The sequence below is a fragment of the Pelodiscus sinensis genome, chromosome 10 (genome assembly GCF_049634645.1).
Source record: "Pelodiscus sinensis isolate JC-2024 chromosome 10, ASM4963464v1, whole genome shotgun sequence".
NCBI classification, from domain to species: domain Eukaryota; kingdom Metazoa; phylum Chordata; order Testudines; family Trionychidae; genus Pelodiscus; species Pelodiscus sinensis.
This window is the reverse complement of record NC_134720.1, coordinates 34,767,287-34,784,386: the sequence shown is the minus strand read 5'-3', so window position 1 is coordinate 34,784,386 and position 17,100 is coordinate 34,767,287. Positions and strand designations below refer to the sequence as shown.

The following is a 17,100-nucleotide window of genomic DNA, read 5'->3' as shown; positions in this document are numbered from 1 at the left end:
AATCAATGCATTTCTGGATACATCAGCAAAGTGATATATGTGTACTGTGTCAATACACAATAGAAGTAATTTCCAGAAAACAGCAGAAAATGCTGTATTTATTTTTCTCTCCTATATATATATAACCTTTGCTATCAATGAAGCCTGTGATGTAAGGCAGAGGAAATGAAGTCTAGAGTCAGTGTGGCTAATAATCAAAACAACAAAAGATAGATTTTTCCTTTCTTCTTTTCTTTATGCTAAGACTATATTTTGAGTTGGTATTGTGAAATCAATCTGGCTAGTTGTGAGTGATATATGAAAGGAAAAATCCCTGTTTGTTCAACAGGGACAGCCACTGCAATAAGATCAACATACTGTGGTATTTGTTGTGTCCTTTCAACCCAGATTCACAATATTCACCTTGGATCTAGAAGAAAGTTCTATAGAGACCAAATATCAATTAAAATAAAGAAGAGGAAAAGGAAAATGGATTTGTTTCACAAATTTTAAATACTTTTGTCTTTTTATTTAATTATTATTTTCCTTCTTTTATGTATTTCCCATTTCTGGACAATTACATTTTTTTTCAGATATAATATTACTTTTTCACAGCTATGGGTAACACTGTGCAGGAAAAGCATAGAAAAATCATTTTATAGTAAATAGTATCCATACAACCCTACTGTAAAACATGCTTTATCTGTAAGTTATATTGGATCTGATTTGCCTTAAAGGAGCTCATAGGAGTGATATAAATGAAACTGAGCAAGAAGTGATTAAACAAAATATTGGTAGTAAGTATACAGAATTCGGACATCAAACTTAAGAAAAGTGGCACTTCAGGACGATTTTCATAGGCTCAGATTCTGATTGCCTTAGTCATGCTAAGTAGTACCATACTCTGCTACATTCTCAGCATTGTTCAACAGAACCAGGCAGGAGGCCCTGGAACCAGAACAGGAATCCTGTAATATCATGTGTAAACTGTCTAGGTAGCTTGCCTGAGAACAGTATGTCAACCACAGGCTAGGGATTCTGGGAAGATGAATTGCTGAAGCTAAGACGCAGAGAGGGGATGAGTCTAAACCCCACTACCTGAACTAAATTGTGGGATCCTTGGCTAGAGGTGTGGAATTGGGTCTCTGGAAAAACCTAGTCAAAAAAAAAAAAAAAAAAACCCTTGCAATATTACTGATGCAATTTACATCAATGAATATTTTCACCTATAAGCTGTAGTTGGGCTGTTTTTTATGTGGAAGGGACGAGAAAAAATAGTTTATGAAGGCAAAAAAAATTACACTGCAGAATTTAAGGGTTCCTTCATAGAAGGTGATAGGGGGGCTTGTAACACCAGGTCCTATTGTGCTGTGGAGTTCATAGGGCCCAAGATATAGATAAGTGATCAATATGACCAGGCAGTACATATGTTCAAGAGCAGTTTACTCCTCCCTAGGATGCAAAGAATTGTCCTCCACCACACAACAAACAAACACTGAAAACTTGAGAAATGTTCAGTGCTGTGCTGCTTTAGATTAATGCCTACCTTCAGGCTACTGGTCGTAATTTGCCAGTGTTCTTATCATTGTGTCATGAGAATGGAAAAGAAAGAAGAGAAGGAAAATGAGAGATGTGCTGGTGAGCTTCAAACAAGCAGATAAATGACAGGAGACAGGCAATACTACCAGGGCAAATATCATGCTGCCTCCCCTTCTTTGTCTATTAAACAAACACAAAGTATTTAGTTCAACTGGTATAGTGGTAATATCTAGGCGATCCAGGAAGGTCCAGGACCCTATCAGGATAGATGATTTATAAATTCAGATCCCTGTTCCAAATAGCAAATGTTGTGAAGATGTAGACTCAGGAGCACATAAATCTTCCCCCTCCATATCCTCACCCCATCAAACACCACATGCTGGAAGTATTAGAACATTCACATGGGCTACGTCTACACTGGCATGAATTTCCGGAACTGCTTAAAACGGAATACTATTCCGTTTTCAGTTTTTCCGGAAAAGGAGCGTCTACATTGGCAGGCTGCTTTTCCCGAAAAGCCCTTTTCCCGGAAAAGTGTCTGTGGCCAATGTAGACGCACTTTTCCGGAAAAGACTACTGGGCTGTCTACACTGGCCCTTTTCCGGAACAGTGTTCCGGAATAAGGACTTATGCCCGAGCAGGAGCAGAATAGTTTTTCCAGAATAGCGGCTGATTTTGTACAGTAGAGCATCGTTGCTTTTCCGGAAATTCAAGGGCCAGTGTAGACAGCTTGCAGCTTATTCCGGAAAAGCGGCTGATTTTCCGGAATAAGTGGCCCAGTGTAGACACAGCCTTACTGTTTGACCACTTTTAATTTTGGTCATAGCCAAAAACTACCACTGCACGGGCTTATAAGATAACAGGAAGAAATAAGGAAACAAACGAACTCAGTAGTCTTTTTACCCCTATCTCATCATGTGGGGTTGGGTTGTTGTGCAAACATCCATCATCCAGCACTAAGGCTCCACCTGCTTCTTTGATGCAATCCATCTACTGTTTTCGCGAAGTACTTCTCCTGCCATGCTATCTTCACTATGTCCCCTCCATTCATCTTTTGTACGTGTCTGAACCAGTGAATTTGCATTTTGGGGATTTTGTCAGCCTCCTCTCGGAGTTTGATTCTATTATAATGAGTTCATTTTAAAATTTGCCCCTTTGTGAAACTTTTTAAGTGTATAAAGACAGTGTATCTTGAACATGTACAGGTGTTGAAACTGCCAGTGCTTTACCACCCATGTTTCTGTGCCATAAGCATAGCAGGGAGTGCCAGTGGTCTATAGAGGGCTTATAGTCTCAGTGGCTAATGCTTGTAATACAGAACATCTGAGGTGTTAGACCACACTGTTCCAGCCAGGACCAGGTCTAGGTTTTTGCTGCCCCAAGCAACAAAAAATGTTGGCCACCCACCCCCTTTTTTTGGCTTTTACATGTTTGCACTTCGCAATGGTTTTTTGTTTTTGTTTTCGTTTTTGTCGGCATTTTAGCCCTACAAATATAATTTTAACTATTTTTTTTCCATAAAGACAAAGGCACTTCAAGTAAACTCCCCCTCCCCTTTCACTCACTGCTGGGTCACAACAGCCTTTTCCCTGCCCTGTCCAGCCCCACCCTATGGACAAGCACCCTTCAATCCCAACCCACAGGGGGAGCAGGGTGCAGGGACAGTCCAGAGCCAGAGGGGCATGGGGAACAGGGAGAGCAGGGTTCACCATGGGGAATTGGAGGTGCAGAGCCAGAGGGGCACGGGGACTGGGATGCAAGGGCAGCTCAGGGAATGGGTGGCGCAGAGCCAGAGGGGCGCAGGGATCGGGGGGAGCATGGTGTGGGGTGCAAGGGCAGCACAGAGCCAGAGAGTGGCAGGGAACAGGGAGAGCAGGCGGACTGGGGTGCAGGGGAGCAGTGTGCGGGGCACAGGAGAAGCACGGGGAATGGCTGGCATGGAGCCAGAGGGGCATAGGGCAGGGCGGGGTAGGCACAGTGAGCTGGGCGGCTGGTAGGGAGCAATCTCTCGCTGGTGAAGGGGTTGGGGCTACAGCAGGACTGGAACCAGTGGGGTGGGCCGCACCGTGCTCCACAGCCAGCTCCCGGGGACACACAGCCAGAGCTGAGCTCCCATGGCACTTTAAAATCAGTGGGATGGGGCCAGGCATTGCAGGGGACGGCTGCTTACCTGGAAATGCTGCCCCTGGAAATGTGCTGCCCCAAGTACGTGCTTGATTTGCTGGTGCCTAGAGTTGGTTCTGTTTCCAGCACTCCCCACTATATCTCACATTCAAATTTGTCATCTTCTGTGACCCAGATGCTTAGGTACTTGAATTAGTCTGTCTGATTTAGTAGTTCTACAATTATCTATATATCCAGTTTCCCTATGGCACCTCTACTGACTCACATGAACTCATTCTTGGTCATGTTCATTTTCATCCCATATCAGCTTAGTTGGTGATATTACTATTCACTCTTTCCTCTGAGACTTCTTTTGAGCATGATCCTATTGCTATGACATGTAGCAACTTTTCACCTTTTGCCATCCTAATTCCTGATGTCTTAGCTAATCAATATTGATTGATTGCCACTGGTCTCTGAGAATTTGCCTTTCTTGATGTATGTCTTTAACTACTCAGCTCGTCCATTTTACGCCTTTTTCACTTTTTCTTTCAATAGGTCTGCTCTCACCTTATTGTGTCCTATGCCTTATCATTCTTCATTACTTGCACTTTTTATCCATTATATCAGCCTCAGCTACCACATTAGGATTACATGTTGCAAGTCTTCCTTAAGGGCTTTGCTTTATTTAAGACTCTGAAAGTATTGTTTTCACCTCTCCTTGTTCTAGTGTCACTAGCAGCTTCTCTTGGTCATCATTTAAAATGATTTTGTAGCACCATTCTCCTTACCTTTGCATTTCATTTTTGCAATGCTGAAGATTTTTGTACTAACTGGTGGTAGATAGTTTGAAACTGTACAGGGCATCAAAGGCAAGTTCACTTTCCTTCTTTTTATTTAATTTGCTTTGTACTCAGGGGGGTTCATTTCTTTTTCTTTATGTGCCATCTAATCAATGTTCCCATAATATTCATGTTCAGCTATATAAAGTGTCACTTTTACTTACAATGAGTGTCTGATAGGATTCAAAACTCATCCAGATAGATAAATAGATGGACAGAATTCATGACATAGGCATAGTTCCCTCTAAGTTGCGCACTTGCACATGCACACAAATAAATTTCTGTTGCGTCCACTGCTTAAGCAGAGCCGTGCAGTAGAGTGGCAGGAGGCAGGCAGCTGTTCCAGTGGCTGAGGCCAGAGGACTCAGGTAGCTGGTGGGCAGGGGGGTGGCTGCTGTTGCCAAGGTTTGGGGCCACAGGTGGGCAGGCAGGTGCGGTGCTGCCGCTGGGAGTGGGGCCACGGGCAGGAGAGCACGTTGCTGCCAGTTTGAGGCTGTGGGCTGCTGCCTCTGAGGGTTGGAGATGCAGGGAAGAGGGTTGCTGCCATCAGGGGTTAGGGTTGAAGGGCTTCTTCATTCCTAAAATTAAAAACAGAGAAAGGAAAGGTACCAAAAAAATTAAATGTTCTCAGTTCCTGGATGTTAAGCCCTCTTGCTGTATATACTGGATGAATGGATCCCTGCCCAAGAATATACGCCATAGGTAATCTGGAGCTAAGAGCTGTACTGTGTATTTTATTGCAGCCTTGAAGTGTAGGAGGCATTGTGTGTAGTGAAGTGGAGGAGAGAAGTTAGAGCTATTGCAGTTTGCTTTTATCTGTGCTCAGCTCTGCTGATGACTTCCTGTGTGACTTCAGGCAATTTTTGGACTATTCTGTATTTCTATAACATAGGGACATTGTACTTCAAAAGCATCACAGAAGGTTTGGGATTCCATGTTGAATTAATGTGGGCAAAGTTGCATGAGTCTGCCAGAGCAAAGGGGAAGCAGTTATCTGCTATACTGAGTGCCTAATCTCACCTTAGTCGGTCAAGCTATGGGCTTCCTCCCCATTGCAGAAGCACCAAATGTATATCCACGTCATCCCTGCCCTAAGCTTCATGCCCTCATGCCCTCTTTCCTGGAGCTGCAGGAAAGGGAAAGCACAGAGCTGCTGCTTTGGCAGGGGAATTCTCCGATGGGAGGGTGACATAGTGGCACACATCTGAACGACTGCACATGAACTCATTGTTGGCACACAAGACAAAACTTACTCTGTTGATGTATGGAAAATCTTAGAGGGAACACTGGATACAGACCAAAACAAATGAGATTTTGAAGGGTTCAGAGAATTTATACTGGTAAAACAGAGAATGACTTCAAAGGGTATGTCTACACTAGCTCGTTAATTTGAGCTAAGTAGGCAAATCAGGCAACTGGAGTTGCAAATGAAGCCCGGGATTTAAATATCCTGGGCTTTTTTTGTATGTTTCTGTCTGGCCGCCATTTTTAAATCCCCCTTAGATCGAAGGAACTGCCCGCAGGTACACATGGCAGTTTACAGTTAATCCGAACTAAGTCCTTAGTTTGGATTAACTGTTACACCTCTTTCCACAAGGAGTAACAGTTAATCCGAACTAAGGACTTAGTTCGGATTAACTGTAAACTGCTGTGTGTAGCTGCGGGCAGTCCCTTCGAACTAAGGAGGATTTAAAAATGGCGGCCAGGCAGGAACATACAAATAAAGCCCAGGATATTTAAATCCCGAGCTTCATTTGCAACTCCGGTTGCCTGATTTGCCTACCTAGCTCGAATTAACGAGCTAGTGCAGACATACCCAAGAAAATTACATAAACTTCAGACAAGACCAAAAACAACATTGCTTAAAATCACAGTCTCTTTCCTGAATAAATGAAGCAAAGAGTATAAATGATTTTTAAGTCTAGTGTAAGTCAGTTGCATCCTTGGATTTTTCTTAGGACAAATGCCTTACTCTAAATGCCATTTTTACTGAGTTCCAACAAAAGATAAAGAATGGAACTGGTTGATTAATCTATATATCTTGAGCAAGTGTTGTGGGCTAATAATTCATTTAGTTTGGACTGATATGTTAATTTTGAAATATTCTAAAGAGATGAATTCACAAAATCTGCTTTTTGTGGCTATTTGTCACAATGACTTGCACACAGTGAAGTGGGGAACTGATTTGTGTGCATCATTTATAACTTTAGTGGTTTTCTCCTCCTGCATTCACTGTCATACAACTCAACAGATGCCTTAAGGTTACTTTTTCCATCTAGTAACCTTAGAAGGGCATCCACTTTGGATGGCTTAGAAGGGCATCCGACTGCACAGAATTATAAAATTGGACATGTATAAAAATCTGTTTTAAACTAGTGTTGGAACTCATCCAACATACATTTATTTGTTCCTAAAGCCTGTCCTTATTGATGTCTGATTCTCCTCTTCCCAAGCAGGAAGATAAAAAGACTCACTCCCTTCTCAAGGTTACAACTATTGCCACACATACCAGATTTTTGAATTGTAATAAGCCACACCTGCACATTCAGTGACTGATCATGATTTATACCAGAATGATTTGCAACTCCACATCAACTATATTGTCTCGTTTGTGAAATATACTGCCATCTAATAGATTAACACAGCTTTTGCATTTCAATGGGAGTGTATATATGTATTTTAAAGGCAGAACACAGTTATTTTATTAATTTTTTGGCTACTAAGGGCTAGATTCACAAGGGACTTAGGTGTTGCAATACCTTTCTTTTAGGTAATTAGATTCACAAACCCCAAGTTAGGTGTTCAGCTTCCTATACAATGATGCAGAGAGACTGGTGCCCAAAGTGGGATCACGAAAGCAGGACACTAGGCATACAATGGCTTAAGCTAGCCAATAGAAGATGACAAGGAAAGGAGTGCATCCTAAGTCTTTCTCTTCTCTGGAATTACAATGTCCTACTTTGGACAAACTTTTAAGGACTTTTAAGAGTGTAGATGCAATAACGCCTTCTGTCTACAGAACTCTGTCAACAAAAGACGTTATTCTTCATAGAATGAGGTTTACTGCCATCAACAAAACTGTCAAGTTCTGTCGACATTATGTTGACAGAACTCGGCGGTAGTGTAGACACAGGTATAGTTTTGTTGACAAAAGGACACTTTTGTCGACAAAATCCTGTAGTCTAGACACACCCATTGGGTGAGTACTTGGGTGATAGAGTTAGTCAGTCAACTCGTCAAATCTGACTTTGTCTCTCTCTCAATGCCATGGCATTAAATAATTGTCTTCATTATTTATCCATGTGAAAAACTTCAGTAAGAGTGAAAGAAAGCCCTCCACCGCATAACAATATCCTGTACCCCAGTGGTTTTCGACATACCTCTGACAGGTGCCTGTTCAAGTCCTTTCTCCTCATCGGCCACAGGGGGACTTGAATAGAAGGTCTCCCATAACTCAGGGAATATCCTAACCTCACTGAGCTAAAAGTTATTAGGGAGATTCTTTTTCCTTCCCCATTTATGGGTTGTTGGGTTTTTTTCTGGAATTGGACATACATGAAGGGCAGATTAGGCCCTTCAGGCTAGTCAAAATAGCACTTATCTTTCCCCAGATTGTGAATTGCTCTGGAGCTTAGGTATCTGATAGCTTGGAGGCTGAAGTATTTATTGTCCAGAGGCAGAAATATAGGTACTATAGTATATAGGAAATATACTGCAAAAACATAGGCATCTACAGTGTTAGACAACAACTGATCAGGGTTTTTGTAAATTAATGATGCCTAAATCTCAGATTTAGGTGTCTAAAGTGTCAATTTGAGAATCTATCCACAAGTGGTGTGGGTCACCACATGCTTTAAAGTAATTTTCTTTCCAATTGCTCCTGAAAAGGTAAACTCTTCTCTCTGGACTGTAAACAATTATTGCTCAAGAGATTTGTTCCACTTCAAGCTTGAGTAGTCACCTAATGTGTCAGAGAATGACAGAGCCTCGGCCACTTAGAGTTTAGAGGTCTCAGCCCAGCATCACTTCTCATCCACAGGGTCATACTAAACCCAAAAGAATATATGAAAATGAACATTTGAAGTATTTATTTATTAACAATTATGTCATTATACCAATAGCATGTATATTAAAAATGTAACTTTAATTGTGAGTTTCCACTTCAAGCAAAACTCTTCATTTTAGGAATGCTTTTCTGGCTTTGTTGGGGACAAACTCATTTATAAGTAAAAAAAAATGTAATTCATGTGCAACATCACTGTTAATGCTCTTGTCCCTTTATTGAACAATGATAGTTCTTTACTTGTTTTAACATGTTGAATGTGCATTCACCTGAAGCCACTCATGCAGAGAGACTGACAAAAATATGTAATGCAATTATGATGTTAGGAAATACAGTCAATAGGCTGAGATCGAATATTTCTTGAAGCTGTTCTTTTGGCTTGCAGTCCAATTTAAAATTGGTGGAATGTACACATTTCAGGAAAATGATCTCATCACAGAGATTTCTTGAAATTTCATTGTTGTACCTTTGCTAAAACTGTTCAGCCACTGAATATAGATTGTCATCTCTTAGTTCTCTGAATTCCCAAAGGAATCCAAAAAGAGTTCAAGTTTGTCTCAGTAACTCAAATCGATTTGTAAGACAAGATTTGAAGGAGACAGTAATAACAAAACAAACAAACAAACAAACAAACAAAAAACAACCAACATTGACTTGATAGTGCCTTTCTGCATTAGATTGTGATGTTATGCTGTGATTGGTGGAAAACTCAGATGCAATATCAATACCTTGTGCTACTGATTTGGACTCAGAAAGAATTGTGTCCCACTGATCATGAATCTTTTGAATATCTTTATGAAGTTATTCGATGCTATCCCTCTCAACATACAATATAGTACTGCATGCTTCAATTATAAGATTAGTTTCATGGATCATTTTTAGCAGCTTCATCCACATGGATGACATTAAAATACATTCAGATTTGGATGTATACTTCTGGCTTGACTTAAACTCAGTGTGAGTTTGTGCTGTGAGAGTAAGAGATTCAATCTCACTGAAAGCCTTTCTCACAGACTCCAAATGTTGTGCAACGGTTTAACGCCATCAATTCATGCAGACCATCTCGTTGTCAAGATGCCAGGAAGGAAAGAGGCAGATGCTGCCTCAGAGCTTCTCACTTCTGAGGACTGCTACTGAAGATGTTGTGCAATTGCTGGATTGTTCCAAAGTATGTGATTACTTTCTTGCATGATTCACCACAATCAATGCCAACAACATTTGATGTGTAGTTGCCATAACTGGAGAAAATACAGTTTGGATTTTGCTCAAGAAGGACTGCTTGTACTCCATTGTACTTCTGAGCCATATTGCATCCATTGTCATAGGCTTGGCCAATGCAGACTTGAAAATTTAATTTGAAGCCTTCCAGAATTTCTAATAGATAAGTGGCGTTTTCCATTTTTTTCATGAAATTATTGAACAAAATGAATCGTTCTCCAATTGAAACCTTTGAACTTCTTGCAATTTTAACATATTGAACAACCAAGGTTATCTGCTCTTTATGAGAACAATCTGGAGTTGCATAAAAAATAATTGAAAAGTACAGTAAAACTCCATTAGTCCGGCATCCAATGCTCTGGGACTCCTGATGGTCCGGCAACATCAGGAACCCGGAAGTGCTGGGGCAGCCGGACAGACTTCCCCCATTCAGCTGCTGCTGAAACTGACCAGCAGCAGCTGAATCAGGGATGCCTGGGGCAGAGCTGGACTATCGTAAGGGGGGGCTATGAGGGGTCTGGGGTGGCATCCCCTCCCACCCCACTCCAGACCCCTCATAGCCCCCCCTTCTGATAGTCCGGCATATCTGATAATCTGGCACCCCCTGGGTCCTAAAGGTGCCGGATTATCGGAAGTTTACTGTACTTCTTATGTGCTATCTCTCCAAGAATTGTTGTTTGCACAAATGTCCCACACACAGCTCAATAAACTAATTTTGTATTCTGGTAGACAGATAATGGACTTGCATGCATTTTCCACTCTCTTGTAATTAATGAACATGCTTAATATGGCATGATAAAAGTGGGTAGACTTGCGAAGAAGCTCAAGCATACCAAGAAAGTTTTCATTTGTAGGGTTATCAATACATTGACTGGAACTAAACAAAGCCAAAATCCTCATTCAGATAGAAAAAAGAGTGACATTCATTATGCGCCCAGGAGTTTTTACTAGTTATCAGTTTCTGTGTTTATTTCATTCAGGAGTAAGTTTGCTTGAACTATCTGCTTTTGCTGCTCAACTAGCTGATTTCCAAGTAACAGGGTTATCTTTATGTGATACTGAAGTTTCATGTGCAGGTATTCAGCCTTTCAACTTCTTCCAACCTCTACTGATGCTCCAGCTGGATGGATCAGACAGTACTGATGCATTGAAAGTATTACTGTTTAAAATGAAACATTGTATACAGTACAGAGCCTGCTTTTCCATGTGCCATCAGAGCCAGTCTCTTGTGTAGATTGCTCCGTTCAGAAGAGTTTTTATCAATAGACAAGTGGGAAAAGCATGATTTTCAGCATCTTTTGGTATATTACTTGGAAACGGAAAACAACTAACTTTGAGAAACGACTGCATTTGAGCAACATTGTTCTTATCAAGAAGTCCAATATCAGGTTCTAATGCCACAGTAATTACACTGTGCCCTGTGCTAGTCATAAGTTCTTGCTCTTGCTGCGCAACATCTCCGAGGTCCTCATTTTCTGCCCTCACAATCTCTAAATCGAGCATAGATTCTGCATCTATTGCTCCTGTTGGCATTTCTGTGCTTTGCTTAATGACCATCTAATTTTGAGTCAATGGCATTGAAATGTTGTTTGTGGGTACAAAGTTATCATCATCAGAACTGGAAGTATCACTGTCAGTATGGTCACTGTCTAATGGCTGACATGTCTTTTCTATGAGAAATGATGTTTTTGGCTTTAAACTCTTAACTGCTGTTTCACTGTGTTGCTTTCACCGTCTCTTACTTTCACCATTTTCAAATCATAGAATACTAGAACTGGAAAGGACCTCAAGAGATCAAGTCTAGTCCCCTGCCCTCATTGCAGGACCAAGCACAGGATATATCATCCCTGATAGATGTCTGTCTAACCTGTTCTTAAATATTTCCAGTGATCTTTGCTTCAATTTTATAAAGGGGTTCTTTTAAAACACAGTAACTCACAATAAATTAATTCACTAAAGGCTAATTGTTATACAATTTAATTGTGTATGTACTTTACAATAAATATTATATGGTTTGGAGTTATTTACTACAGCCCTTATAGCCTTATTTCAAAGTCTTGAAATATCATCTGCTAACATGTTCCTATTATCAAATTCTTCTTATAACTGGTGCATTATTATGAATATGAACAATGGGCGATTACCAAATTAGATATAAAGTTTATTAAACTAGAACTAAAAGTTTATTATCACAAAAAGCCTTTATAGGTGAATCTAAATCTGGACGAAGAGGTAGCTTACAGCTGAGCCTGATTTGGTTATTTTATATGAAGACACAAAAGAAAAAAAACCAGGAATACGAAAGTCTCCTATGCAGAGACAAACATCCAATGTAAAGGTTAAACTCACCCTCAGATGAAGCAAATCACTTTACAGAAACATAATTAATTATGACTTTCAAAACCTCTGAACTATGCAAAGACTGTAGCATTTCATAATGTATAATCACTAGTCCTAGAAGCTACTCCAGTCTCCATTCACACAGATGAAAACTCAGATGTGACTGAAAAATTGGCAAAGGCCTGAGCTCCCACAGTGATTTAAATCAATTTTTGCAGATATATACAGCTTCTTTTGTTGTCTCTGTTATAACTGCAAGGTGTATAATAAATGAAAATGACTTGGTAGGAAAATGTAAAAAAATTGAGGCCCCTTTGTCTCCTCAGGCCTGGGCCTGGTCATATGTTTGAAACAGCGGCAGATTTAGGGCAGGGCGAGTGGGGCGGCTGCCCCGGGCCCCGCGCTTCCCGAGGTCCCGTGCATGTGCCTTGGCACCACGGCGCATGCGCTGTGTCAAAGGGGGGGGACCCCGCGAAATTTTGCTGCCCGGGGCCCCGCGGCGCTGCCCGGGGCCCCGCGGCACTCTCATCCGCCCCTGGTTTGAACTATGTTGCCTTCGTCTATATTAGAGTATAAATTCCTAGAGCAAGGACCATATCTTTTGCCACATTTGCAAATACCATATAAACAAAATGAGCTCAATGTAAGGATAGTACTGCTAGACAAGTATCCAAATACTCTCTCTTCTGAATAGTTCAGCACAGCAAGGTTTGAAAAAAACCTATAGACCTTCCCATTGACAATAAAATCCATTAATATCTCCAAACCCCAAGTATGTATGACAAGATTTAAGAGGACCTAACACAATAGTTTTGTCATATAATCATCTTTATGATTAATGGTTTAATGCCAAATTTTCAGATCAGTCTTTACTGGTTGTCTTTTTCAGTGCCTTCAATTTCTGTGGAGACAAACAGTGCCATAAACCAATGGTTCTTAAACTTTTAGATACCAGGGAGCAGCAGACCCATTCACAAACCTTTGGTGGACCAGCAATATTTTATTTCCATATTTGCACATTCACTATTCAAATGATGAATATGAAATATGCAAATAAAACATGATTGGTCTGCCAAAAGACCAGTCCCCAGTGCCCGCCCTAATTGCTAGTGCCCTCCACTACCCCCCAGCACCAGCCACTTACCCCAGAGTCCCCTCCACCCACCTCCCTATGTCAACCCCCATCCCAAATGCCTCAGTGCCAGCCCCCACCCTTAGAGCCCCCAACCACCAACCCCCCTCAGTTTGAGACTCCTGTTTCCAGAGCCCCAATGCAACTACCCTCTTCAGAACCTATGCAGTGCCAGCCCCCAATATTAGCCCTGGCCTCAGAGCCCCCAGTGCCAGCCCTGCCTCCATAGCCCTGCCACTAGCTCAGCTTCCAGAGCGCCCCAGCACTAGCCCTGATCTTGGATCCCCCAGTGCCTGCCCCAGTTCCTAACCTAGCCCTGAGCTATTACCTGCATCACAGCAACTCTGGGGGCTGGGGCTGGGGTACCACTGCCCAGTGCTTCCCCTCCCACCACAGCTGTTGGAAGAAGCGCGTCCTGCCCCACCTATCAGCCAACCAGTGCTGGGCAAAGGTGGAGTCTCCTCCAGCCACAGAAAAGTGCTTCCTTGCATGTCGGAAGGGCCCCGTGGTACAGGATGTCCTCCTGTCCACAGAAGAGTGCTTCCCTGTATGTTAGGAGGGTGTCTCTGCCTATCAGTGGCTGGCTGAGAGGAGGGGCAGGACACACCTCTCCGAACAGTTGCAGTGAGAGCAGCGTACCTCCAGCTCAGGCCCCCGGGGCCACCACAGACCGGCAGTCTGGCCTGGCAGCATCCATGGCCTGGCAGCGGGCTGCATTCTGGCAGTTGGGAACCACTGCCATTAACAATCTGGGATCCAGAATTTTGTGCAAAAGTACAATTCTTGTAACTTAAAAAAGCATTGTATTTGAAGTGCCTATTGCTCATATATTTAGACATATGAAAGCTTAACTTGTTACTGAAATTATTTATGCCTAACACAGGATCTCCAGGGTTTGATAATCTAGATCTTAGTATGCATATCAAAATCCTGGGTCCACTTTCATTGACTTCATTGTGACCAGGATTTCACTCAGAATTTTTAATAGTATAGAAGTGTAAAATTTAAAGTATTTCATCGTGTAACTGATTTATTTTCTCTTTGGATCCAATATTCAGAAACTCTATTATAATTATTTTATTATATTAATAATATTTGATTCAGTTACATCAATTATCAAACCATTTTTCCTTCCCTCCACTCCAAATTAGCTAGAAAACTAAATATATTTTTTTCTTTTTTTCTAACATTCTTTAACATTATTGTGCCTTACTCTGAGCTGTGCCTCAGATATTCTACTCACAATGACTTCAATATTTGTTCCCTCACCCAGATAGGAAGAGGGAACAAATATTGATTTATGAAATTTATGAGCAGGAAATCCTCTTCTCCCCTCATTCATGCCCTTGGAAGATGGTTTTGTGAGTAGGCTGTTTCTTTTCCTCCTTTCGACTGTGTTCCTCTCCTCCTCTTCTCTACCCTCCATTGAGTTACTGACTAAGGGTAACTGTGTCACTCTCCCCTCCTCACCCCGATCACCATATATGGACTGGCTGCCAACAGAGTTAATACAATTCTTCTGTCATAAACAGTTTTTCAAACCAGATATGTTCACTCCCTACACTGTCACAACCCCCCCCCCCCCCACTAGCTAAGTTTCAATCCTGTTCATTTAGAAAGTCCTAGGCATGGATTAGTTGCACCCATAAGGATAAATTTGACAAGTTTTATTCATGTACCCAGAATAAAATATAAATGCTGCAGAAATACTACACATGGGTTCCAGTAAATATATCAATACATACATTATGCACAGCTTGCTTCCTATAATGGATGCTTTTGCATCCATAATTACGCCATTGTGTCAATTTATTGGAGTTCCCAACCATATGATATGTCAGATTGCCCATTGTTCTGAGACACTCAGCACAATAGAAAGAGTTATGGTCAAAGTGATAGCCCTAAATCTCTAGATTTCCTTCCTTAAGTCCCTTTAAATCAAACCCTTCTCATCATTCTTCACATTTTTTTCAAACTTATTTTTATAGATTTCTTTACTGTGGGAAGAGATAAATGAGTTCAGTTAATGATTCAGTTATATTGTGGAACTCTCCAGAGGAAAAACTCTTAGATTGCTCTGTCTGTTGAGCCATAACTGGAAACTAGAAACTTAATAACGAGGTGTCCTGTGGCACCTTAAAGATTAACAGATTTATTTGGGCATTAGTTTTTGAGGGCAAAAGCCCACTTAATAATTTGGTTTGTCTGTAAGGGTGCATCTAGACTACAGGATTTGTCAACAGATGCTTTGTCGACAAAGCTGTCGGCAAAGAGCATCTAGACTACTTCCAGTTCTGTCGACAAAACAAGCCACTTTGTTGACATGACAGTGTAGATGCAAAGGACAGTGTAGATACAATAACACCTTCTGTCGACAGAAGGCGTTATTCCTCTCAGAATGAGGTTTACCACCGTCGACAAAACTGCCGAGTTCTGTCGACATCATGTCGACAGAACTCAGCGGTAGTGTAGATGCAGGAGTAGTTTTGTCGACAAAAGTGGACTTTTGTCGACAAAACCCTGTAATTTAGTCACACCCTAAGGGTATGTCTAGACTACAGAGTTTTGTTGACAGAAGTTTTGTCGTCAGATACTGACAAAAGCTTTGTCAACAAAGAGTGTCTAGACTACATCCAGGTCTGTCGACAAAGCAAGCCACTTTGTCGACATAACAGTGTGGACGCAAAGGACAGTGTAGATGCAATAATGCCTTCTATCAACAGAACTCTGTTGACAAAAGGCGTTATTCCTCGTAGAATGAGGTTTACATACGTCGACAAAACTGCCGAGTTTTGTCGACGTTATGTCGACATAACTCAAAGGCAGTGTGGATACAGGTATAGTTTTGTCAACAAAAGTCCACTTTTGTCGACAAAACTCTGTAGACTAGACACACCCTAAGATGCCACAGGATTCCTCTTTTTTTTGCAGATACAGGCTAATATGGCTCTCCTCTGATGGTGGAAACTTAATGTATTTAATACACCATGAACATGAGATATTGTGAGTGGGACTCAGTTGGGCCCTCTAAAATACTATCAGTGGCAAGAACTATGTGTAGGTCAAAAGACACCCAGAGTTTTATACGGAATTTTGTTAAGAACCCTGGCCTTGCACTTTCAGCGCAATTTTTTTTAATTCTAACTTATACAAAACAGTTGCTGTTGGACTAGACATTTCAGGGATGTGATCTTTCTGGTGTGAGCAGCATCATTAATGATCTTAAATAGGTTTACATTCCACTACCCGTGCTATTGGGGCTTCTTCAAACCCAGAATGTTTGAAAACATTGTAAACAGAGGGGGATTTGCTAATTGAGAGGCTACAAACCAGAAAATTTAAAAGGCGCTTGGATATTGAATCTCTGGCTTCAGCTCATTATTCTCTTTATTTATCTCTTCAGTTCTCTTCTTTTGTGCCACTTCATGGCAGCAAGAATGTATTATATTTCGTATACATCTGAAGTAGGTCAGAGTTTTACGGTGGCTGTCTCCCGGCTTTACCATGAAACAACAGAATTAGAAGAAGCCTGTAAACTCATTACATTTCTTCTTGAGTCCTTCCCCCATAATCACATTTTTTTTCCCATGTTGGGCACTCTGTTCTGGCAAGATCTTTCTCGATGCATGCTTCCTTCAGGAGCCAGCAGATGAATAGATATTCTATCTACAATACAACTGGTGGACCTCTAAAGTCTCTTTAAGAAGAAAGACTGTCAAGCACTGGATGTCTAACATGGAAGGCAAAATTCCAGTCTTAGATCATCAAGAATGGATATCATTTTAGATATAAACTACACTGGACAGAAATACTAGAATAAAAGTTTAAAATTGTAAATCAGTCAAAGCTTGTCTACACTACAGAGAAGATCGACCCTCCGGAGG

The 17,100-nt window shown here is 41.3% G+C and overlaps 1 long non-coding RNA gene across 1 annotated transcript in view; it reads right to left on the bottom strand.

Annotated features, from left to right (window-relative positions):
- Positions 1-4,285: 4,285 nt before the first annotated feature.
- The window catches only part of LOC142830866 (uncharacterized), a 38,972-nt gene continuing 26,157 nt past the window's right edge, over positions 4,286-17,100 (bottom strand). Inside the window, exon 3 of the long non-coding RNA XR_012906397.1 lies at positions 4,286-5,041. This is a non-coding gene — a long non-coding RNA (uncharacterized LOC142830866). The remainder of the gene's footprint in view (positions 5,042-17,100) is intronic.